Here is a 23097-nt window from a genome sequence, read left to right on the forward strand (position 1 = left end):
TTCCATCCTTCAAGTTCAATCTAAAAAAATGGTTAGTTGACAATCAAACCTGTGACCATGTATAGTTCTAAGAGTACAGCTCATGCCATGTACGTATATTTTTAACTATCCTTTTTTTAATGTAGGGTACTGTTAGTAATATGTGTTGTTTTGTTGTTTTTTCTTGGTTCAGGAAAAATAGTATTTGTATGTATGTTATTAGGCGCCCTCTCCTAATGTAGGGTTACTGTTGTTGGTATGTATTGTTTTGTCTTCATGTGGGGACTACGGATGAAATTTAGCATTCTTGCTAATTCCGGCTTATTTACATTGCATTCATGTAGTGTTCATTAATATGCATTGTCCCGTCTAAATAAACAAATAAAGTAAAGTAAGTAAAGTAGATGTGACGTTCGCCAACGATTCCTCTCTTTTGAACAGCTCTTTTAAATGAACGATGGGATTCGGTTCTCAATCGCGGGAGGCCGGGAGCTGTTCCTTGTGTGTCGAGAACAGATCCAGAATCAACGGATCATCCACGGGGCGAGGCACAGCCCATCAGACTGCATGATGTCTCGTCCCCACTCGCAGGGCACGTTCCAGGAGACTAGTTGTGGCTTTATAATGTCACAGCATGCAGTAGGCAGAAAAACAACGATTAGACAAACAAGAAAACGCAGGGCTGTTGCTTTTTTGCTTTTTTACAAAGCTGAATTTTTAACTGTTCTGCTGCCGTTGACGATCCTCACCGGCATTTAAAGGGTTAAAATCATGGTGCCGTTGACGGTGAGCACCGTCAATCTTACTGTATTTACAGTAAAAGTATTATTACTTACAGTACGTCGCTCCGGTCCCGCCCGCATCGGTAATGTCCGCGATTTGTTTACAACGCACGTTGGGCGTGCACGCGAAGTGAAGCTCCGCCATAGTAAATCCATTGAGAGGCCCATAAAGAGACTTCATTTACTCAAAAAGAGACATTTTGATCCAAAGGGTGGCCTGTTTACAGACACAAGCTGCACTCGGCTGGGCACAGCCATGTTTCTTTTCTGGGCCCACACTGTCATGTGACTAGATGATGTAAACATTGACATCAAGTGATAATCCATCTGCGCAAAAACAACCCCCGCCCGGCCCTTCAAAATAATAGCGGTGGCCTACGGAGGAAGCGGCGCGACACCAAGGCACCAAGCATCCCTTCAAATTAAAAGGCAGTAGTAGTGTTAAAATGGTCGGATGGTTGTTGTTGTTGTAGCTTGAGGTAGCATTGGCTGCTACTGAGTGATCACAAGACGACAAGACACACAATGGTGGTTGAAACGGTGTTACCGATAACCGTGGTGTTGAAACAGACGATATTTTCGGTGTTAAAAATCTCATACCGTTGCAACCCTACTGTATGTCCATTGTCCAGTTTGCGACAGAGCCAAATATCAATTGCTAGATATCTAGAAACGCTCGGGAAGAAATCGCCAGCACTATAATCGCAGCCAAATCGCGGCCTTCTCGCAATGCTTTTCACACACAACAAGCAAAGCTATTTCTAATTGCAAACACATTATTTCTTATTATGGCTTTATTCTGTCTTATTTTGTAATGCAAATTAGGGTGGGACTGTGACAATTATCCCCCCTAACCGGCTTCCCTTCCCCAAACAAGGGCCAATTGTGTTTGTGTAGATGAACACAATTGAACCCACAAACTCCGGTGGTGGGCCTATAACTCTTGAACAGTACATTGTACAATCAAAAGGTTTGCCCTGGATTCCTTGGATCATGATGCAACTATCCATATCAGGCCCATTTCCAACTACATGTTCTTCCATTTTCTTCAAAACACACTTTTACCTATTAATGATAAAGATTTTGTCCAAAACTCACATACACCTGTAGTTATTATCTCTGGAGTCATGTGATAAACAAGTATCATTCCAATTGTTCATATTCCATCAGATCTTTCCCAAATTTGGATTATTGTCAAAATAAATTATACCTACACCAACAAGTGACACAACAAATGGAACATATGTCATTGTTTAAAGTTAACCTGATTGTTTTCCTCAAGTTAGGCATACATGATCTTCTGAGTCATGTGGCAATGGCCTTCAAACATGTTTTTTTTTGTATTCCAAACTGTTTGCTTGCAAGTGCCTTAAACAATTGGGCCTTTCTAACCAAACTGAATATAATTTATGAAATATGCACTCAAAACCAATTGGTAATCTCATGTTGAGGGGCCTCTATAAAGTATACCTCCAAAAGTGCTTTCACTTCTACCCATAGTGGACACAGCAAATGTGAAAAGCTTCCAGAAAAATCTATGGTAGTATGCTTGTTTGATAGATACCATTACGATTAGTTACAACATGTGGCATTCAGCATTCATAATGAGTAATGACAAATGAGAACCTGCTATTTAAAAGGTAAATGGTGCATTTTATATAGCACCATTTACGGAAACCATGCAAGGCACCAACCTGCTCACCGGGAGCAACTAGGGGTTCAGTCTTGTTCAAGGACTCTTCGACACTAACTCTGGGGTGTATTGTACGCAGCACAGATTTCATTGTCTGAATGTAATTGCTTTTATTGCCTGATTTGCAACATACAAGTTAAATACCAGGTTTGTGCTGTACTCTGTAATACTAGGTGCTTACCTCTGATTTGGTTATAGAAATAGATGTTACGAACATCCACATTATGATTGAACATATAGTCATACACTTGCTTATTGTTATCGGATCGGTGCAGGTGTTTTGCAGAATGCCCAGTCGTAGCGATGCAACCAGGCAAGTGTCAAAAGAGTGCCTTGCCATGACTCGGCAGTGTTGTTGGCTCCGCTGTCACACACAGTGTGTGCAGGTATAGGTGTTGCGCTCCGTCCCCCTCCTACTTGTGCCTTGGGTTGGTTCCGGTTGCTGACATAGTGCCCGGCCAGCCTCATCCTTCTCTCTCTGACCTTGTCTGTGACCCAAGCCCAAGTTTACAAGCTCTATAATAATCCTTATTGTCCCGAAGGAATATTTGTCTTCACCTCACTCTGTTCAAAAACAACAACAACAATAAAACAAGACAACTATGTAGCACAACACAACATGTCACCAAGACAATGAGGTCCCCAGACTCCCCACTGTACTGTACACAGAAAACCATCCTATCGACAGGGCAGTTTGTTTATATGCCTCAATGGCTGAGGGGACAAAACTCCTATTGCACTCCTATTGCACTTTAACCAACTGTTATTTCATGTCCAAGCTCAACATGCTTCACACCCAGTGTGAAGTGAGCAGTGCTATTTGCGTCACGATGTGAACTTAAAATAGGGTTAAAGAACTAGCAACTAAAGTTTTCAAATAAATGTTGTGGAGTAAAAGTACAATATTTGGATCCAAGATGTAGTGGAGTAGAAGTAAAAGTATTGGAAATACTCAAGCAAAGTACAAATACCTCAATATTGTACTTAAGTACATTACTTAATGTACCTTACACGACTGCTGCTCACAGACACACAGACAGACAGGAACGAAAACATAATCCCTGCCCTCTGCCTTTCGTGCCTGGCATTGATGCTAATCAATCGTAACTGTAATCCTAGGGACATCTAGTCAGAGCATACATTCGGGAGCTTTATGGATTTTTATGTTATAATAATTAACTTGAGACACCAAGCAGCGGCTCTGTAATCCTTGCAATAAAAGCCAAAGATACGTTGGTGTGGTTTACAGTACGAACACAGTGCCTCGCATTGCATCACTCGAATAACGCACAGGGCACTCTGGGGGATTATTAGCATTATAAAGAAATACCACCATGTTTGCTCTCACATGATTCCAGCTAATTGCCCAAACATTGAAAATGCTATTAGCCATAAAGAGAACTGTACTGTATATGCACATGCTTAGGGAGTTGCCCTTATGAAGACGTGCAATAATTAGCATGGTTATATGGAAGAAGGGTCTGTTCTTTTCCATTAAAAGTATGTTGCAGTTTGTCAAAACAATTAGACAAGACAGCTGCATTGGCGTGATTGAGATAAGATCTTCTCTGTCTGTGTCTCTTTCATGCCCACAATATCTCTGCATCTGTCTGTCTACAATGGCTCATCCGACTGACTTCATGCCGGGCACCACACTCCCTAGGGCAGGGGTTCCCAAACTTTTTTGTTGCAGGGCAGGGCACCCCATGAATATTCTTTTAATCCGAGGCACCCCTACATTATAATTTTCACTCCCAGCACCTTATATTTATAGCATATCGTCGTTGTCGGGTGGAAACCTTGTATGTCCAAAATCATTCGTTTTGTAATATCATCTATAAAATGTACTAAACTAGTGAAAACAGTCAATCTACAAGCACACTTGTAGATCGGATGTTTTCACTAGTTTTGTGCGACGGTCTTGTATGATGAAGCAGGGCTTTGCTTTACCAAAAGACGTACACATTTGAAACTTGGAGATACAAGGTTTCTGCTCGACAGTGACGATATTTTAGGGATTATGTTGTGAGGAAAACTTAATAGCCATTTTGGTTAGAACTGACTGAAAATAACTTTGTACTTCAAGTTTAAAATGATACTAAATATTCTTTCAAGTGTCCAAATAAATTCCAAATATTATTAAAATATCTCGCGGCACCCCTGGACTGCCGTCACGGCACCCCAGGGTGCCCCGTCACCCACTTTGAAAACCCCTGCCCTAGGGTCCTTGGCGATACACGTTACTTTGAAGTTGATTGGTCAGGAAGTTCTTGGAATGTGTAGATAACAGATTAACTGACACACAGGCATGCTGAGATTTCACAAATTTACAGAAGGATTTTTGGAGAACAACTTCACTCTGGGCACCGTCGCTAGTCCTCAGCAGTCCCCTAGATTCAGAGTGGTGGCAAGAAGGTGACTTTGAAGTTATGGCCAAGGAAGAAGTCACTTACTTAGGCTGTATATTGGAGAGTATGGCACTAAAAGATCAACCAAAAGGTACAGTAACTTTAGCCAGAAAGTTGTATTTTATATATAGAAGTGCTTTTGAAATATTGGCCAGGACACTTGTTTTGATTAAATTTGATTTGATTTAATTAAGGATCCCCCATTTGCTGATGCCATAGCAACCAGTCTTCCTGGGATCCATAACAATTTTACAAACAAATAAAGTTGCAAATACAAATACACAATACTAAACATACAGAAAGGAGGGGGGAAAAAGAATAATGACAAAAATGATTAATGAATACCACAATAACCACTTAACCAGACATAACAAGTCATTATTCATATTGAAATCAACAAATTAGATAGAGGGATAAAAAAAAGTCGTGTTAAATAAGATTTAATATCCTTTTCAAAAAGTAAATTTACTGTAAATGCAGCAGAGGTTTTGTGGCAGGTTCTTCCAAAGAGGAAATGAATAAAAGATCTCATTGAAAACATTTTGTTCTTGGACGAGGCAATACAAGCTGCCCATTACTAGAACCTCTAGTGTTATGAGGGTATTACGACAATATTGTTTAAGGCAGGGGTCTTCAAAGTTTTCAGGCCCAGGACCCCTTAGTTGAGAGAGAGATGAAGCAGGGACCCCCACAACCTATAGATTCCATATAGTTTCATCATTGACAACACGATCATCAGTATATTTTGGATTCATGTCATTTTGTGTTTTCAGATATTTAACCACTTGAACCGTCAATTCTTAATAGGCTAAACTTGACCTTTCACTCTGTACTTAGTCTGCTCTTTTTCCCCTCTACACCAAAGCTCTTTGCCAAAAATAGCAGATCTTCAAGCTCACAACGCGCTTGTAGATCTGCTATTTTTGGCTAGAGTTCTCAGAATATGGACGCTAGGGTTCAAGTGGTTAATATGAAAAAGCTAAAAAAAAGAAAAGTTTCTATCACTCAAAGATTTGGAGGACCCCCTGTAGTAACTCTGGGGACCCCCTAGGGGTCCCGGAACCCCTGTTGAAGACCTCTGGTTTAAGGTATAAACAATTTGTTTATGTATAAGGAGTCGTACTGCTCATGAATTACTTGAACAGCACTTTACAAGTGTAGAGACAACCTGTAAGCCGGGGGAGGCAGGCATGCGATACGGCTCACATTAGATTATGCCCAATGTCATTGTGATTGCCTGCACATCCTTGTGCTCAGTCTAGCATCCCAAAGATCGTTAAGAAGCTGCTACAGACCTTGCAAAAATACATTTGTTAGACTGATCCTTAAACTCCACCTAAGAACACATCTTCTCCCTGCTCATTTTATTGGCCTCAAGTGGCTCAGAGAGAGAGAGAGAGAGAGAGAGAGAGAGAGAGTGTATCACATGATACTAGTAAGACGCCTCAGGGCGACATACGCCAATTCTTGGCCATCTGGTCAGTGATGTATATCGGACCAGTAAGACTCCCTAAATCGGGAGATAAGCGACCGTCAGGTCGCATACACAAACTTTAGAAGGCAATGGTAGCCAATCAGGAGGGAATATGGGAAATGGGACAGATCCATGTTGATGACTTTAGAGATACTGTGTACCGCTTTGCGTGGTTTTAGGGCAAAATATGTAGGAGCAGTGTTCAAAAATGTGTTTTTAAAAAGTCGGGCAGATGGTGGCGCTAGATGGGATAGATGCATTTTGATGACATGACTGTAGAGATATTGTGTACCGCTTTGCGTAATTCTAGGGCAAAATCTGTACGATCAGTGTCCAACAATGTGTTTTTTTTTTAAATCGGACAGATGGTGGCACTATAGTTGGGACAGATGCATTTTGATGACATGACTGTAGAGATACTGTGCACCGCTTTGCGTGATTTTTTGAAATCTGTAGGAGCAGTGTCCAAAAATGTGTTTTGCAAGAATCAGCCTCATGGTGGCGCTAGAAGAGGGCCATGTGAGAAATGAGGGGCATAGATTGGGGCAATGGTGGCGGAGATATGGGCAAAAGTGTGACGTGTGACAGACAGACAGACTGACAGACAGACAGCCAGTGGAGGTTTTAATAGTAACTGCGACCTGGTCGCAACCAGTTACCCATATATGGAGACCCCTGCATGATAGTCAACAATGTTAGCATCAAGACAACGTTTTAAATATTGTAAAGAGAACGTGTGTTTTGACATTCCATAGACTAGACATTCCATTTGTCTCAACCACCCAAGCAGAGTTTTATTGAAAGGAGGCGTGTATAAGAGAGAAGGCCTATATCCCTATTTTTCAAAAAAGATCAGAATGAATAAATCAACATTTTATGTCAATTTGAACCCAGTAAAATGCACTGGGTTCATTATTGAAACCAAGTACTGTATGAAAGGAACAGTGCAGTTACAGGTGTACAAAGGTCATTTTAACTTAGCTGAAAATAACAAAAAGATGTATTGGTATACACCAGGGGTCTTCAACAGGGGGTCCGCGACCCCTAGGGGGTCCGCGGAGGTACTGCAGGGGGTCCGCGAAATTATTGCTTAAAAAAAAAAAAAAAAAAAACAAGATTTCAAAAAATGTTTTTTTTTTGTTTTTGTTTTTGCCATTTTTCACATTTATGTAAAAAAAAAATCATGATTCTATCCATTTTGAATAGCTTGAATACATGATTACTATGCAATTGACAGATTGTTGATATTATTGACATTGGTTCTCAGTTAAGTAGTATTTAGAAATGGTAGTGGTATACGGCCCACTCTGCTCGCTGTAACTTGTACATGTTTAAAATTAAAAAATATGTCGTCGCCCCGACCCCCCCACCCTACGAGGTGGTAGGGGGTCCCTGCTCCATCTCCCCATCAGTTTGGGGGTCCCCGGCCTGAAAACGTTGAAGACCCCTGGTATACACCATAACATTGCTGCAGCTTTACAACAAACAAGCTGTGCAAATTAAGCAGATGTGACTTAAAGGAAAATTCCAGAATAAAACATATTCCCCCTTAATCAGCCTTTTATCACGTATGTACATACCTTGTATGATGGATTTTTGTTATAGTCATCCATGTTGCTTCATCTCCAGGACTCTCCCAGATCTCTCCCCACAGCTAAAACGGGGGTAAATTGCAGTCCTCCAAATGCGCTAATTTTCACCGCTGCAAAGTTACTTTTTTCTTCATAAATCATCTATTTATAGTTCCAAAAGATGTTGTAGCCCGCAGCTAATCCCCAAACAGCAGTCCACTTCCTGAAATGGCGATGTTTACATTCAGAGAAGAAGAATGAAGTCTCGTCGTGTCTCGCGATATTACCGGGTCCCTTGCTTTTAGTTTTATTTCTAATAGCGCAAAGAAAGCTTTCTCCTGGAGTTATTACAGCAAGTACATACACAACAAGGCATCGTGGTATATATATATAAAACAAGAAAGCAGAAGAATATAATCTAGTTAGTCTATTGATTGCTAGAAACTATATGACTGAGAAGGAAAAATAACAGCATATAAAACTGACTTCCTGTGGTCGTGAGGTAATTCTATTACCATATTTATTGTTATTATAATCAAGACATTTCTTTGATTTTTATTTATTATTTATTCATGGAATTACTTACAAATTAACTTTGTATGTATTTTTTATTTGTAAACAATGTAGGCTACAACATGAACACAAAATAATTGTATTTTCCTCAAGACATTCTGAAATAATGTGCGATGCCTCACCAAAAATAAACTTTAGGTACAATTACCTTAGGACCACTTCCTGTGGTCGTGAGGTAATTCTATTACCATATTTATTGTTATTTTACTCAAGACATTTCTTTGATTTTTATTTATTATTTATTCATGGAATTACTTACAAAATAACTTTGACATGTATTTTTTATTTGTAAACAATGTAGGCTACAACATAAACACAAAATAATCGTATTTTCCTCAAGACATTCTGAAATAATGTGCAATGCCTCGCCAAAATAAACTTTGGGTAAAATTACCTTATGATCACAGAAATGTATCTTTTTTATTTTTCTTCTCATTCTTTTTACTAGATTCTAGCGATCAACTGACTAACTAGATCAGGGGTGTCGAACTCATTTTGGGGTGTGGGCCGGATTGGATGAAAGGCGACTTGATGAGGGCCGCAACCAGTCGCGGATCGGATGGCATGCACACTCGCGCACTTGTTCGCTCTGTTTTTCTTCCTGTCGTCTTAGCCACTGCTATAGCTAGCAGTATAGCAGTATATATCATTTTACAAATTGTGTTCATAATTAAGTAAAATAGCTACTTTCATTATTGGTATTACAGTTGCAGTTAGGTACGAGAGATGCTATTTGTTTAAAGGAGTAGTTCATCCCTAAAATGACTTTTTTTTTCTTTGATTACTCACGCCATGGAGACTTGAGTTCAATAATATATATTTTTTTTTATTTGTCGCATTACTAAGACAAAAATGTGATAATAGTACACTTCCCCCCATTCATTCCGGATGGGGACACAAATGCATTTGGGTCCCCATCCGGAATCAATAGGCATGCATTTATTGTAATCAAATTTCTGTTTTAGGAATGAGTCTACATTGGCTCCATGGCATTTTGGGGGTGAACTACTCCTTTAAGAAGTGCCAATAAGAATAAACCATTTGATAATAGAATAATTCAATTCCTGATAGTCTCTGCTATAATTTGTAAATGGCAAAAAAAAATGTTATTTATGCAGGACAATAATTATTTTTATTGTATTTTATAATAAAAAGAATAAAAGTAATGAACAATAATGGCATATTCAGAAAATATCTGAATAATAAAACTTTTACATTTTATTATTATTATATTTTTTAAATAAGTTATTTTCTTAACATTAATTTCCATGTCTAATATGTGTAATCTTTGAGTACAGTTCGAATATTGTAGGTACGTTCAGGTATTATTCATAGCCAGACCCCCCACCCCATTCCTAGCAATGCTGTCATCTTCAGAGAGAGAGAGAGAGCTGATCACTTAACATTCCAATCAATCAACTCAATCACACCCAGCTGGTGGGAGAAACCTAGCCTGCAGTTCTTAAAACAATCATAACTCTTGACAGGAATGGGCTAGAGACTTACTTTTTTTCCCTAAATGCTCAGAAATGTATGCTCTACAAGCCTGGGGCCGGATTGAATCACCTCGTATGTTTGACATCCCTGAACTAGATTATATTCTTCTGCTTTCTTGTTTTATAATATATACCACGATGCCTTGTTGTGTATAGGCCTATACTGGCTGAAATATAATAATACATTATATCCACGAGTTTCCTACGCCCCATAGTGCATCGCGCAAACGTTTGCATCGATCTTCCGGCGCCGATTTACAAGCTCTCAACAGGTTGCATCTGCGACGCGACGTGAGCTTGTATGTCTGCTGTTAAACCCGGAAGTTTGGTCCGGATAGTCTCCAGTAAACTCCCGCGGAAACTTGTGGATATTCATGGAAATAAGTTAAACTCAAGGGACCCGGTAATATCGCGGGACAGGACGAGACTTCATTCTTCTTCTCTGAATGTAAACATTGCCATTTCAGGAAGTGGACTGCTGTTTGGGGATTAGCTTTGGGCTACAACGTCTTTTGGAACTATAAATAGATGATTTATGAAGAAAAAAGTAACTTTGCAGCGGTGAAAATTAGCGCATTTGGAGGACTGCAATTTACCCCCGTTTTAGCTGTGGGGAGAGATCTGGGAGAGTCCTGGAGATGAAGCAACATGGATGACTATAACAAAAATCCATGGGAGGGGGAGGGGGGGCTTAGCCTTTATAAGAAGGGGGACCTGCCACTGCTCAGGCAGTTAATGAAGGGGGAAGACCTAACACCTTTTGCTGGTCAGTGAATTGTAAATAGTTTGTGCTGTGCCCATTTTTGATCATTTTGCCTGGACACTCAAAAGTCAATATGATGATGATTTGTTAAGTTAAAATGTATATTAGTAGGCCTATTGTTTTTAAACCAAATATCCCCTGGGTCAAAATGACCAACGAACCGAACAAAGGTGAAGAGAATCCAACCGAAAGGGGAATACCACTAATTTTCAACTTTGAACTATGTCATTAATATACCTAATGCCTCATTCACATACAGAAAAGCCAAGCTAATGGTTGGCTTGGTAGTTCAATGTAATCTCTATGCAAACCAGCTTTTAAAATTTCCAAGCTGGAAAAAAAAAGCTTGGACATTTTTAAAGCTGGTTTGCATAGAGATTACATTGAATTACCAAGCCAACCATTAGCTTGGCTTCTCTCAGTGTGAATGCAGCATGAGAGTTGTTGTGTGTAAATAAGAAAAAAAGGGCTTTACTTTACAAAAAAACAAATTTGAAACATGGAGATACAAGAGTTCTGCCTGACAGTGACGACACTCTGTCTTACATCCCAACTTGTCACAGGTGATGTCACTCTTCAGGATTGCCGCAAAAAATATGTATGCATGTAGTTTACTTGTAGCAGGCCAGTATAAATATTAATAATACTGACATACATTACCCTGGCTCCAACTACTTACTCATTAAAACGTAAACCAACAAGACAGCACTCAAAATGTATCCGCAGAGAGAAGAGGCCGCTGTATATTAATGCGCACAGTCATTTCATAGAGATGGATGAGTCAGAGTTGACTCATTTTGTCACTTTGGGTTGTGAGAATCCTTTGTCTCCCTCCCTTTGTCAGTTTTGAAAGGTGTGACACAGCCTGTAAATCTGTGTCTAATTTGATGCAATTGTGTGAAGCCAGGGGCGTCACACCAAATTCTGGGCCCTGGGTACAAGGATTCAATGTGGGCCCCCCATGAATGTTAACTATTGAAAAAAAAAAGCAGTTATACAAGCTCACAGTGTGCCGCGCTGCGAGCTTGTATATCTGCTATTTTTGAATGTGTGGAAGAAACCTATATGTTTCCATGTCAGTAGTGCTCAAACGTTTTCATGTCAAGGACCCCCAAGATGATATGTATTTGGCCACGGACCCCCATCTCAAAACATTTAGTTCCAGGGACCCCCCAGAAGCAAAATTTGAGTTACAATTGTTCGCTTAAAAAATACATATATTCATTCAAGATTTTCACACATTTTCACGACTTTTCAAAAATAGCAGATCTACAAGCTCGCAGCGCGGCACTCGGTGCAGCGCTGTGAGCTTGTATCTGCTATTTTTCATTAGCTAAAGTTACTAGGGCCCCTCCACCTTGGGCCCTATAGTAACTCAGTCCCACGGTCCCACTCCCCCCCCCCCCCCCCCCCCCCCCCCCCTTGTGACGCCACTGTGTGTGAAGCATGTGAGTCATGTTCAACTCCCTGTGCAGTAAAGCCCGTTTTCTTAGCGAGAGACCATACCACTTCCTCTGCGGGGGAAGAAGTTAGCCTGGCGGGCCATCCCTCATACTGTGTTCACTCATTCCTCCTTCCCACAGTATGAGGTCTGGACTTCAGCAGATTGGGCACTGATATGAGAAGGTGGCCCCAATAATTTTCTGATCGGGACCAATCAGTGACTGTGTTTCAAGTGCTGTCCGCACAACAAGTGAAAAGCTTCCCCTGATTGGTCCATGTGTAGATGGTGACGTCAATGCTTGCTGCAGCATTTTCAAAACAACATGGCTGCCCTCGATGCAACAAGTGTAACAGTTAACGCTGAAACAATAAAACAAGAAATAAGTGAAGTTATGTCAGAGTTGGAATCGATTACAAGTATTAAAAAGTAACAGGAGCATGGCCGAAAAGACGTGTTTGTTTGCCGTTCTTCCGACTGGCTGCGAGATGTTTTGTTAGGCTGATTGGTTAGAGGAGTCTGTCTGTCAAGGCAAGTACTCCCGCTCATTTTTCAAGCTGCCTATAGCCCAAAGTCCAGACTTATGTTGTGGGAAGGAACCGAGTGAGTGACTGCACAGTATGAGGCTGGCTGGCCAGGCTAGGAAGAAGTGGTTGTTTCTAATCCCTTGTACTCATCACATAGGCTGGGGTCACAATAGGCCTACATGTCAGCTCACCACTTTTCGACCTATCTACATTGATGATGTCACTGGTAGACGGGTTTCTGAACAGCCCTCCTATGAGACACAGACTGAATAGGAAAAAGAAGTGCTATTTTATTACGAGCATTAGTGAGTACCAATTATATGAAGATAGGTTTAAAATGGTGAAGTCGTCCTTTAATATGGTTAACAGACTCCTCTCCGATTTTTAATTCTGCCCGCAGTCTATACACAAATCTAGTGGCTTCAATGAATGGACTGTGTAATAGTCAGGGCTGCCAACAAAAATGACTGGGCCCCTGAAAAAAGTCCAGTGAATGCGCCCCACGCACGCATGCACGCACACGTGCGCTCAGGCACGCACGCGCACGCACGCACGCACGCACGCACGCACGCACGCACACACAGAGTTTCTGTGGATTTATAGATTCACATGGTGGCCATGTTGCTCATACTTATTAGTGTGGTTGCCCAATAGGGGCAACACATTATAGTTCTAGTGCATCTTTATTTACTATTTCTTTCATTCTTTCTAGATAAACTTTTAGCCAATCAGGAAGCAGCATTCTCGGTGACGTCACCATTATAGAGTAAGTCCATTGAGCTCAATGGGGGAGTGGTGCCAGCTTGAGGATTGGTCAAGCTTCACATGACAATGTGGCTATCCAGACAATAAATAGGCAACCACACTTGCAATTTCCCAGAATTGCATTCTTTCTAGTTCAGGTAGCAAGTGGCCAATGGGCCAGTTAGCCTAATGATTTGCCTTGTACAAGCCACCTATATCTACTTATCTATTTTTATTTTTTTATTTTTCAGCTACACTCCAACATGGACAGAGGCGGTGGCAACGTGAAGTACATCCTCACAGGGGAAGGGCGGGCACCCTGTTCCTGATTGATGAGAAGTCAGGAGACATTCACGCCACCAAGCGGCTGGACCGGGAGGAAAAAGCCATGTACACGCTCCACGCCAAGGTTTTGGACAGGAACACCAATATGGATCTGGAACCAGACACAGAGTTCAACATCAAAATCCATGATATCAACGACAATGAGCCAAAGTTTGAGAAGGAAATCTACTTTGCCAGTGTTCCTGAGATGTCTGAAGTTGGTAAGTGAGATCCTGCAAGGAGGAGCAAACATGAAAAAAAAGTATTGAGGAACTGTATTTTTTGGAGGTTTGTAGCATCATTAAAGTATATGGCTGTAGGCACTACAAAATATATGGCCCAATGCCTGATGTAGCCAATCATGTTTTCTTCTCTCTTAGTAACCGAATTGCTGGGAGACTTCCCGGCTTTTGCAATAGGGAATAGATTGCATTGTGTGTAACGGAAGAAATAATTATTCAGTAGTAATCAAGCAATAATACAAAAGAGGCCATGATTGCACCACAGGTGCTGTTGTCATTATTACAAGCAGAGTGCGTAAAGCCCAAAGCCCTTGGATATACATGCCTCTCATACAATTTGAATATTGTGTAAAAGTTCATCTTCTTCTGTAATATAATACATTTTTCATATATTTTAGATTTGTTGTGCATGCAGTGACATATTCAAAAGCTTTTTTTGTTTATATTTAGATTTGTATGGCATACAGCTCATGAAAATCAAAAATCAATATCTTAAAATATTAGAATATTCCACGTGACCACTCAAAAGAAGGATTTATAATACAGAATTTATGTTAAACTTCTGAAATGTTTATGTTAATTTATCCACTCAGTACGTGGTATACGTCAAGTTCAGAATCAACACAGCCATCTACCCGGAGATTTTAGAGCACTTTGTGCTTCCGTAGGTTGACAAGCTTTATGTAGATGATTATTTCTTTAGCCAGAAGCTTTTGGTACCTGCCCACAGAGCCAAAACTACTAATAACTGGTGTATTGACCATGGTATTACTGGGCTTAACTGACCAGCAAATGGTCTGACATGAACCCCACAGAGAATCTGTGTTGTGTTGTCAAGAGGAAGATGAGAGACATCAGACTCAACCACATATGAGCTTAAGGCCTCTATCTAAAGCTGGCCATACACTAACAGATAATCTGGCCCGACTGAATCGGGTAGCATTAAAGCTGTACTGTGGAAGCTGCTCAACTAGTGGTCAGTAGCGGTATGCTTATTTCTGCCGTTTTTCGCCGCGGACCACCTGAACGGGGGTCCGCGGACCACCGCGGCCGCCGCGACCGCCTCCGCCTCGCCGATACGAATCCATAGAGCCGTCTCCCGTCATTTTTAGACCAGGATTGAGGGAGTAGCATGCAAGATTCCTTCACCAATGTAAACACAGTTGCTAAGGGAAGCTATTTTCTGAAGAGACAGCAAGACTCGCTGTGATTGGCTGGTGGTGTATGATCGGCGCTGTGATTGGCCGGTAGTGTATCATGTGGGAGATGACATCATTTTGCCGGGAAATACAGCCCCTGTCAAGGGTATGTAGAAAACATATAAAGAAAAGGCTTTTGGGGCTGAAATTAACGGAGTGGGTGTTCTAAAACTTTAGCGATTTAATAGTTAGGAAAATTTTAAGATTTGTTTTATTAAAAAGGTTACATAGTATAACTTTAAACACTACAGGATAATTTTTTCAGATTTTCTGACCAGATAATCTAAACAGGCTCACACTTGCCGTTTTGAAAAGTCGGGCGCTCCGCACGCTACAGGATTCTATTTAGATTGAGTCGGGCCTGAACAAAGCAATAATACATAATATAATGAATACAAAATGTCACGGGGACTGTTCGCCTTGCAACACACACACGCACGCACACGCACACACAAACACATTAACGTGTTATCCACACAACGTGTTATCCACACAACACACCATCGCATTGCTTCGCGCAATGGAGGGAAAAAAACGCTTCAATAAGGAATCTGTGTCCCATTTGATGATAATATGAGTTCACTTTGACACGTTTCATGTCCATCCATGCCTCTGTTCAACTCTGACTTTTACCCTCTCTCTCCGCTGCTAAACTGGTCAAGTGCTGTGTGGCGTGCATGCTGTCTGCTTCTCATGGTGCCTGATTTATGATTAGTCGTATGACTGTGTGGCGCACAGAACATTAGATTTCCAAGATCAAACTGTGTCGCTCCGCGCCACGTTGTAGGGTTTGTAGATCAGGCAGTGGGCGTGTACTTGCAAGAGCAAAGCGAGATGTGTCAGACAGTCACTCGTGTGCTGGGAACTGGGAACGCGACTATTGAGTTTTAATTCCCAAGCAATCATGATACAACCTGGGCGGATGGATGTGGACGGATGAAAAGTGTGTCTGCGTGCGCGCGCGTGTGCATGTATGTGTGTGTGAGAGAGAGAGAGGAGGGAGGGATGGAGAGAGAGAGAAAAAGAGAGAGAGATCTGTCGATCAGCAGCTGTCTTTCTCTCGGTCACCCGCTGCTGTTCCAGACGAGGGATCCCAGAAAAATATCAAACATGTTTGAAAAGAGTCGGGCTGGTCCCGATCGCCCTCCGAGCCACTCGGCGGGGCTCAGATTGAATCTGTGAGCCCTCACGCTAGACGACATTTATGCCCAACTGTCGGGAGGGTAATTAAATGCCCCGATTATCGGGTAGTGTATTGCCAGCTTAAGCAAACCTGGGCTTACATAACACCTCAGCAGCGTACCACAGGCTGACCACCTTCATGCCCCATTGATGAGGACATTTGTTCAAAAGTATTCCATACCAAGTAATGAGTGCATAAATTAACATAACCTTTCAGAAGTTTGACATTTCTGTATTATAAATCCTTCTTTTGAGGGGTCGTGTCATTTTGAGAAATGGATTTTTAATTTTCATGAGCTGTATGCCATGCGAATCTAAATTTAAACAAAAAAAGCTTTTGAATATTTCACTGCATGCACAATGAATCTAAAATATATGAAAGTTTAAATATATATATATATTACAGAAGAAAATGAACTTTTACACAATATTCTAATTTATGGAAGGATCTGTACATAAGCAATATAGCCTACTGTAGTACCATGGCTTATCGTGGAGTGCAGTGAAAGTGGATAAAGGAGGCTTTTACGAATGTAATCATGCTTGTTGAACTTAACAGTATAATAATCAAGGTTCTTCTAAATGATAGGAGGTGGTCAAAACTGACCTATAATAGGGTATTTTCTGTGTTTTTGGGCAATTCGGACACTATCAATCATGTTTGATATCACCATCCATCTCTAGTCCACTCCTGAATGTCACTTGTGAAACCAATAGCCACGTCATCTGTTCTCTGCCATGGTCAGGTATCTAGCCTTGTACAAAACCTACCTACTGTATGTACATATGTGCCATTTCAAACCTTCACGTGTCCTGCCATTGGCAAGACAGTAGAATTTCAGGGGATTTGCAGTTGGCCTGCATTGAGTTTGTAGATCAGATATTTTTGCTGTTTGTATGACCTTCTCTGACTTCAAAGTTTAAATCTAGATATGAAGGTGGATTCTGCTTTTCAATGGGAATGGAAAAGTTTCTTTCCATTTGCGATTTTCTGTAAAATTACGCTCCATTCTACATACAATTTTGAAAGGCAAAACAGGGAAAGAAACCTGTGGGAAAAATTACAGGAACATCTATACTATAATTTTGCGAATGTCTTGAGTGAGTGAGTGAGTGAGTGAGTGAGTGAGTGTCTGTCTGTCTGTCACAGCGTTTCTCCTCGGTGGCTGGAGCAATTGATCTGAAATCGCATCACCATCAGCATATGAACACACCTGACATAACTGTGAAGCCCGTTTGTCACTTTCACAAATCGTATGCTGTATATTAGCATTTTTATGGTGTATCTATATCTATTTAGCCTACAGTACCTTTGTGACCACACATGTTAAGGGAGGGGCGCTGTTGTTCAGGCCATGCACAATCACACACAAACCCCCCCCCCCCCCCCCCCCCCCCCCCACACACACACACACACACACACACACACACACACACACACACACACACACACACACACGGGGGGCTCTGGCCCTGTTACAGATGTTGTCCAAAAATCATGCAGATCGGTACACAGTATCTCTGTAGCCGTTAAATGGAACGGGTATTTCTTACATTGATGCTCCTACATATTAGCATGCAAGCACCAGTTAAAGTTACTTTCCATCCCTCATATACTGTGCACAGTGCACATCCCATAACCACACACTGCACATCATTTCGGAGCTCATATCTTTGAACGGGTAAGGGCTAGTTTCTAATAAAAGAGCGGTAAATATTGAAGAGTTGAGAATTCCAGTAGACGGTTGAGCAAAAGATGTGTCCCCCAATTTGTCTCACAATGAAAGAAACATTGCACCACAGGGGCATGCTGAAAGATATCACCACCCCTGCACGAGTGAGTGTTGCGTATCCACCCATGCAGCGTGAGTGTTGCGTATTGTACAGTACTGCATGGAGATCACCAATTAAAACCCAAATGAGTCCTAATTATACTTGTAGTACAATTGTACCTTACCATCATGAATAAATTAGAAAGGAGCACTCAGTCAAGCGCAAAACGCCACTGGAGGCACAGCCCAATAATGATACTGTGTGACGCATATGCAGTAATGTCAAAGTCTCTCTCTCTCTCTCTCTCTCTCTCTCTCTCTCTCTCTCTCTCTCTCTCTCTCTCTCTGTGTGTCCCATGCATGTGCATACCCATATGCACATGTCTCAGTGGTGTTTTTATGGGTGGCCCAAAAAACTATTTTTTTTTAAATCATGTCTCTTTCATTAAATAAAATGTTGTTGGTAGTTTTTGTGTGATCATCGTCTTGCTTAATATGAATAAATTAACAGTACTTTACAACTGTCGCTCCAATGATAAATCTTTTACATGCTGTGTGTGTTTGGAGGGGGAGTGTTAGTTTATAATTTAGAAATGTGTTGTTGGGATGAAGTGCAGCTGGGAACTCAATGCTTTGTATTAGTTTATTAATTATTGTTCATTGATACTGCCGCCCGCACCCGTTTTAACCCCCCAAAACCCTAAAAAAACTGAAAATAATCCAGAAATTTTGCGCATGCGCCCATCCCCCTGGGCTCACCCTGAAATTGCCACGCCCACCCTATTTCTCTGTTCTGGCTGCGCCCCTGACATGTCTTAGGGATCGTGTGGTCAGTGATGGTTGACCAGTGTATGCAAACTTTGGCAGAACTTAACATGCATGCGCTCTCGATGTCTCTGATGAATTGTAAAACAATGGTGGATTACTCACTCTCTCTCGTTTGCTGGACTTTACATAACCTTGTCCTTTATAACGAAGCAGAACTTCACTGTGTGCACGCATGTGAATATTGTGAACTGAACATGACTGTGCACAATAAATATGACAATGATCAGTGTACTCCTTTGCGGTATAAGCTGTGAATAGACAAACACAGACAGGGCTGACCACATAACTCCACCCTGCATTCCGGTCTGCATGGCAGAGATAATGATTATAACAACACAGATTTTTTCAATAGATAACTGTAGTATGAAATGCGTGAACTATATAGCAGTCAGTGGAGTTAAAGTAACTAAGTACATTAAAGTACACTTGATTTACTGGAATATTTCCAGTTTTCCAATCAGTACTTGGAAAATATTGTTACTTTTTAGATTTTGATTATTATTAGAGAACAATCAGAGCATACATTAACCACTTCAGCTCTATATACATTTCAGGCCATTTGAAAATAGCCGATCTACAAGTCTCACAATATGTCACGATGTGACACATTGTGAGCTTGTAGATCTGTTAATTTCAAAAGATTGTTATACATTTGAAAACTTCAAATGGGACGTTCTGCATAATGAGTACTTTTACTTTTTGTACTTTAAGTACATTTTGATACCAATACTTTGTACTTTTACTCCTATCAAGTCAATTTTGAATTCCAGACTTTTTTTTATTCTTTTTAATGTTTTTTATCCCACGTTTTTTGTAACCCATTTTTCTCACCCGGTGACTACCTAACCTGTAGTCCTGGTTTCCGCTCTCCCCCTGCCGCGCCAGGGGACATTGGGGAGCACCCGGCTGGCTAGGGGGAGGTAGTATAGAAACCAGGACTACTGCATGTTTTTGTGTGAGGGCCTATGCCCAAGGAGACACGGGGAGAACATGCAAACTCACCACAGAAAGGCCCCATCGCCAACCCCACCTAGGGTGTGGGTGCTGATGACGCGGGTGGAGGAACACGCCCCCAGCGCGAATTCCGGACTTTTACTTGTATCAGAGTATTTCTACATTGCAAGTTACAATTAGAAAGTGTGAGTACTTTTTCCATGACTGAGCCTCCCTCAAACTAAATTGAGGCTTTTCATATCCTTATGTCAGTTATAGAATAAATACATTCTGATGCAGACCTATACACGCTCAGACCCAGAACCAGGATTCTGATGAATACCCAGATGTCACCATTTGCCTTTCAGTGTGCCTTGGAGCAGCCTACGTTACGCTTAATGCTGACATTGACTGGCATGTGATTGATCCAACCAGTTAGTTTCCCCTGTGCGATACAGTGCTTGTGTGCGACATCAGTGCATTTTCCACAATTAAATTGCTTTCAAACAGCAACAGATGTTATTGCGACCATCAGGTTGCATTTACTATCAAAACCTCGACCAGCTGTCTGTCTGTCTGTCAGTCTGTCACACGTCACACATCACACTTTTCCCCTGCTCATATCTCCGCAACCGTTGCCCCGATCCATGCCAAATTTTGCACACACACTCCTTGCCTACCAAAGCACAACCACAACCACAATTCTCACATGACCCTCTTCTAGCGCCAACATGAAGCCGGTTCTTGCAAAACACATTTATGGACACAGCTCCTACAATTTTTGGCCAAAAATCACGCAAATCGGTACACAGTATGTCTACACTCATGTCATCAACATGTATTTGTCCCATTTAGCTCCACCTTCAGGCCGATTTTTTAAAACACATTTTTGGACACTACTGATTTTGCCCTAAAATCACGCAAATCGCTACACAGTATGTCTACACTCATGTCATCAACATGGATCTGTCCCATATAGCGCCACCATCAAGCCGATTTTTTCAAACACATTTTTCAACACTGCTCCTACAGATTTTGCCCTAAAATCACGCAAATCGGTACACAGTATGTCTACACTCATCTCATCAACATGGTCTTACTGGTTATTACCTTTTATATTTTGTGTTATGTAGAGCTTTTCAGCCTCAACCAGGCCATTAGAAAATGGTCTGTAGATATTGAGCCCCTTGCCAACGGATAGCTCAGCCATCTCAGTACCAAGTGTCTATATAAAGCAGTGACACTATATGCTTTGGTAGGGAACAAAACAGCTCATCAACAGCACTGTTTTCTCCAGGTCTATATCAGGCAGTACTGTTGGCAAAAAATGCGTTCCATATTTCCGAAATAATGGCTAATTTGTCTTTTTCAACGAATGCAGCATTTCCTGCAAGAGTGTCCTTGTTCGTCAAAATGCAGATAGCACAATTATGTGTCTTTGCCGTGGCACGGTATCACTGAAAACTGGATTCCGGAAGACCAGTAGTATCTGTCTTGAATATGCCTGCCAGTTATACCCCTTCAGTTCATAGAATGATAGGGGCCAGTTCTCTGCCCCATCGCTGGGCTTCTGCTGTGGTACTATTTTGAATCTGCTCCCAGATTTCCATGTTAGAAAAGTGTCCAGGGGACATGCATTGTTGCTCTTTCCGTGCCATGGATATATAATTTGTCATTTCCGAGAGTTTGAATAGAATCATAACAGCCTTGTCCAGTGAACGAATGTGGATGCTGTAATTCGTGGGCCTCACTGGCCTCCCGGCATGTGCACTTAGCCTCTCCAAATGATCCAGAATGCCGCAGCACATTTGGCCTTCAACCAGCCAAAAATGACACATCCCCCCCTTCCATTGGCTCAGTTACTGCCCACACAGAGTACAAACCACGTGGTATTACCTTGAGCTGTCCTTGCTTATTGTAAATCGCTCTGGATTAAGAGAGTCTGGCTAAATGCCTAAATTGTAAATGTTCTATTAGTGACATGGTTTTATTGTTGTATTGGGTTTTGTTTCTGCATAGGGCCTTTAACCTTGCCATTGTGTGCAATATGACATTTATTAGATCATGAACAATGAAAATGTCTCCACATTCAGAGTCTACTACAGCGTGGTTCTCAACCTGTGGGTCGGGACTCAGAGGGGTCCCCAAATTATTGTGGGGTGTCCCCAGATGTTTAGTTAAATGTTAACATTGTTTTCTCACTCAACAGTAAACAGACCAACATACAGTTTAAGTGTATACATGGTATCTACATGGTATCTACATGGTATCATTTCTAAAGTGACAATTTAAGGACTTTAAAGACCTTGTCTGTCAAACATTGGTCAAATTGTCAAATATTAGAGGCAGAAATTGTGAAAATAGCGAGGCGTTGTGAGCATGTATATCGGCTATTTTCACAATGGAATAGATCGAATAGATGTAATGCCAACTCCTACAATTCCAAGTGCTTGTGCAGGGTGGGGGGTCCCCAGTTCAAATATGATTATTTTTAGGGTTGCTGCCTGAAAAGGTTGAGAACCACTGTGCTAGATATATTGTTAGTATCTACAATTGCTATTTGCAGTTACGGTACGACTATAAGTTAACCATGTGTTTGAGGCTACTACATCTTAGCTACAGTAGCCTACATCTGTTATACACCCTACCAAAGTTCTCTCCCCCTTTTTATTTGGCAGCAATGGGTGACACGGACTAATTGGAGCCTAGTTGTGTTGGTTACCGACGTGCTGGTGAACTGCATTGTATTTACAGTTAATCGTATAATGGCTGTAAAACCACCTCACTTCAAAAGAAATCATCTCAGCAGGCATCCCAGAGCATCAGCAGCTATACAGCCAAAATCGGAGGATGCACTAGTCCGGTAATTGCCGGTTTTGGCTATTTATATTTATTGTTCATGACAAAAAGCTGGAAAAGATAATCACATCCTGGTAATACATCACATCCCCCCCCCCCCCCCCCCCCCCCCAAAAAAAAACAAAAACAAAACAAAACAAAACAAAACAAAACAAAACAGAAAAACAGCAGTTTAGTATTATTATCACTGCAAATCAGAAATAATACAATCCCCCACCTCCTATCTCTCTTTCCTTTCTCTCTCTCTTTCTCTCGCGCATGCACACACACACGCACGCATGCACGCACGCACGCACGCACGCACGCA

At 41.3% G+C, this 23097-nt stretch overlaps 1 long non-coding RNA gene and 1 pseudogene across 2 annotated transcripts in view; one reads left to right on the forward strand and one right to left on the reverse strand.

Annotated features, from left to right (window-relative positions):
- The window catches only part of LOC308307048, a 674478-nt gene extending 668014 nt beyond the window's left edge, over positions 1-6464 (reverse strand). The window contains exon 1 of the long non-coding RNA XR_013963201.1: positions 6394-6464. This is a non-coding gene — a long non-coding RNA (uncharacterized lncRNA). The remainder of the gene's footprint in view (positions 1-6393) is intronic.
- The window catches only part of LOC308307045 (cadherin-10-like), a 73281-nt pseudogene that overhangs the window by 5938 nt on the left and 44246 nt on the right, over positions 1-23097 (forward strand). The window contains exon 2 of the transcript in view: positions 13703-13996. The product of the transcript in view is annotated as a cadherin-10-like (transcript). The remainder of the gene's footprint in view (positions 1-13702; positions 13997-23097) is intronic.

This window comes from Nannobrachium achirus (assembly GCF_963921795.1).
Source record: "Nannobrachium achirus genome assembly, chromosome: 21".
NCBI lineage: Eukaryota > Metazoa > Chordata > Actinopteri > Myctophiformes > Myctophidae > Nannobrachium > Nannobrachium achirus.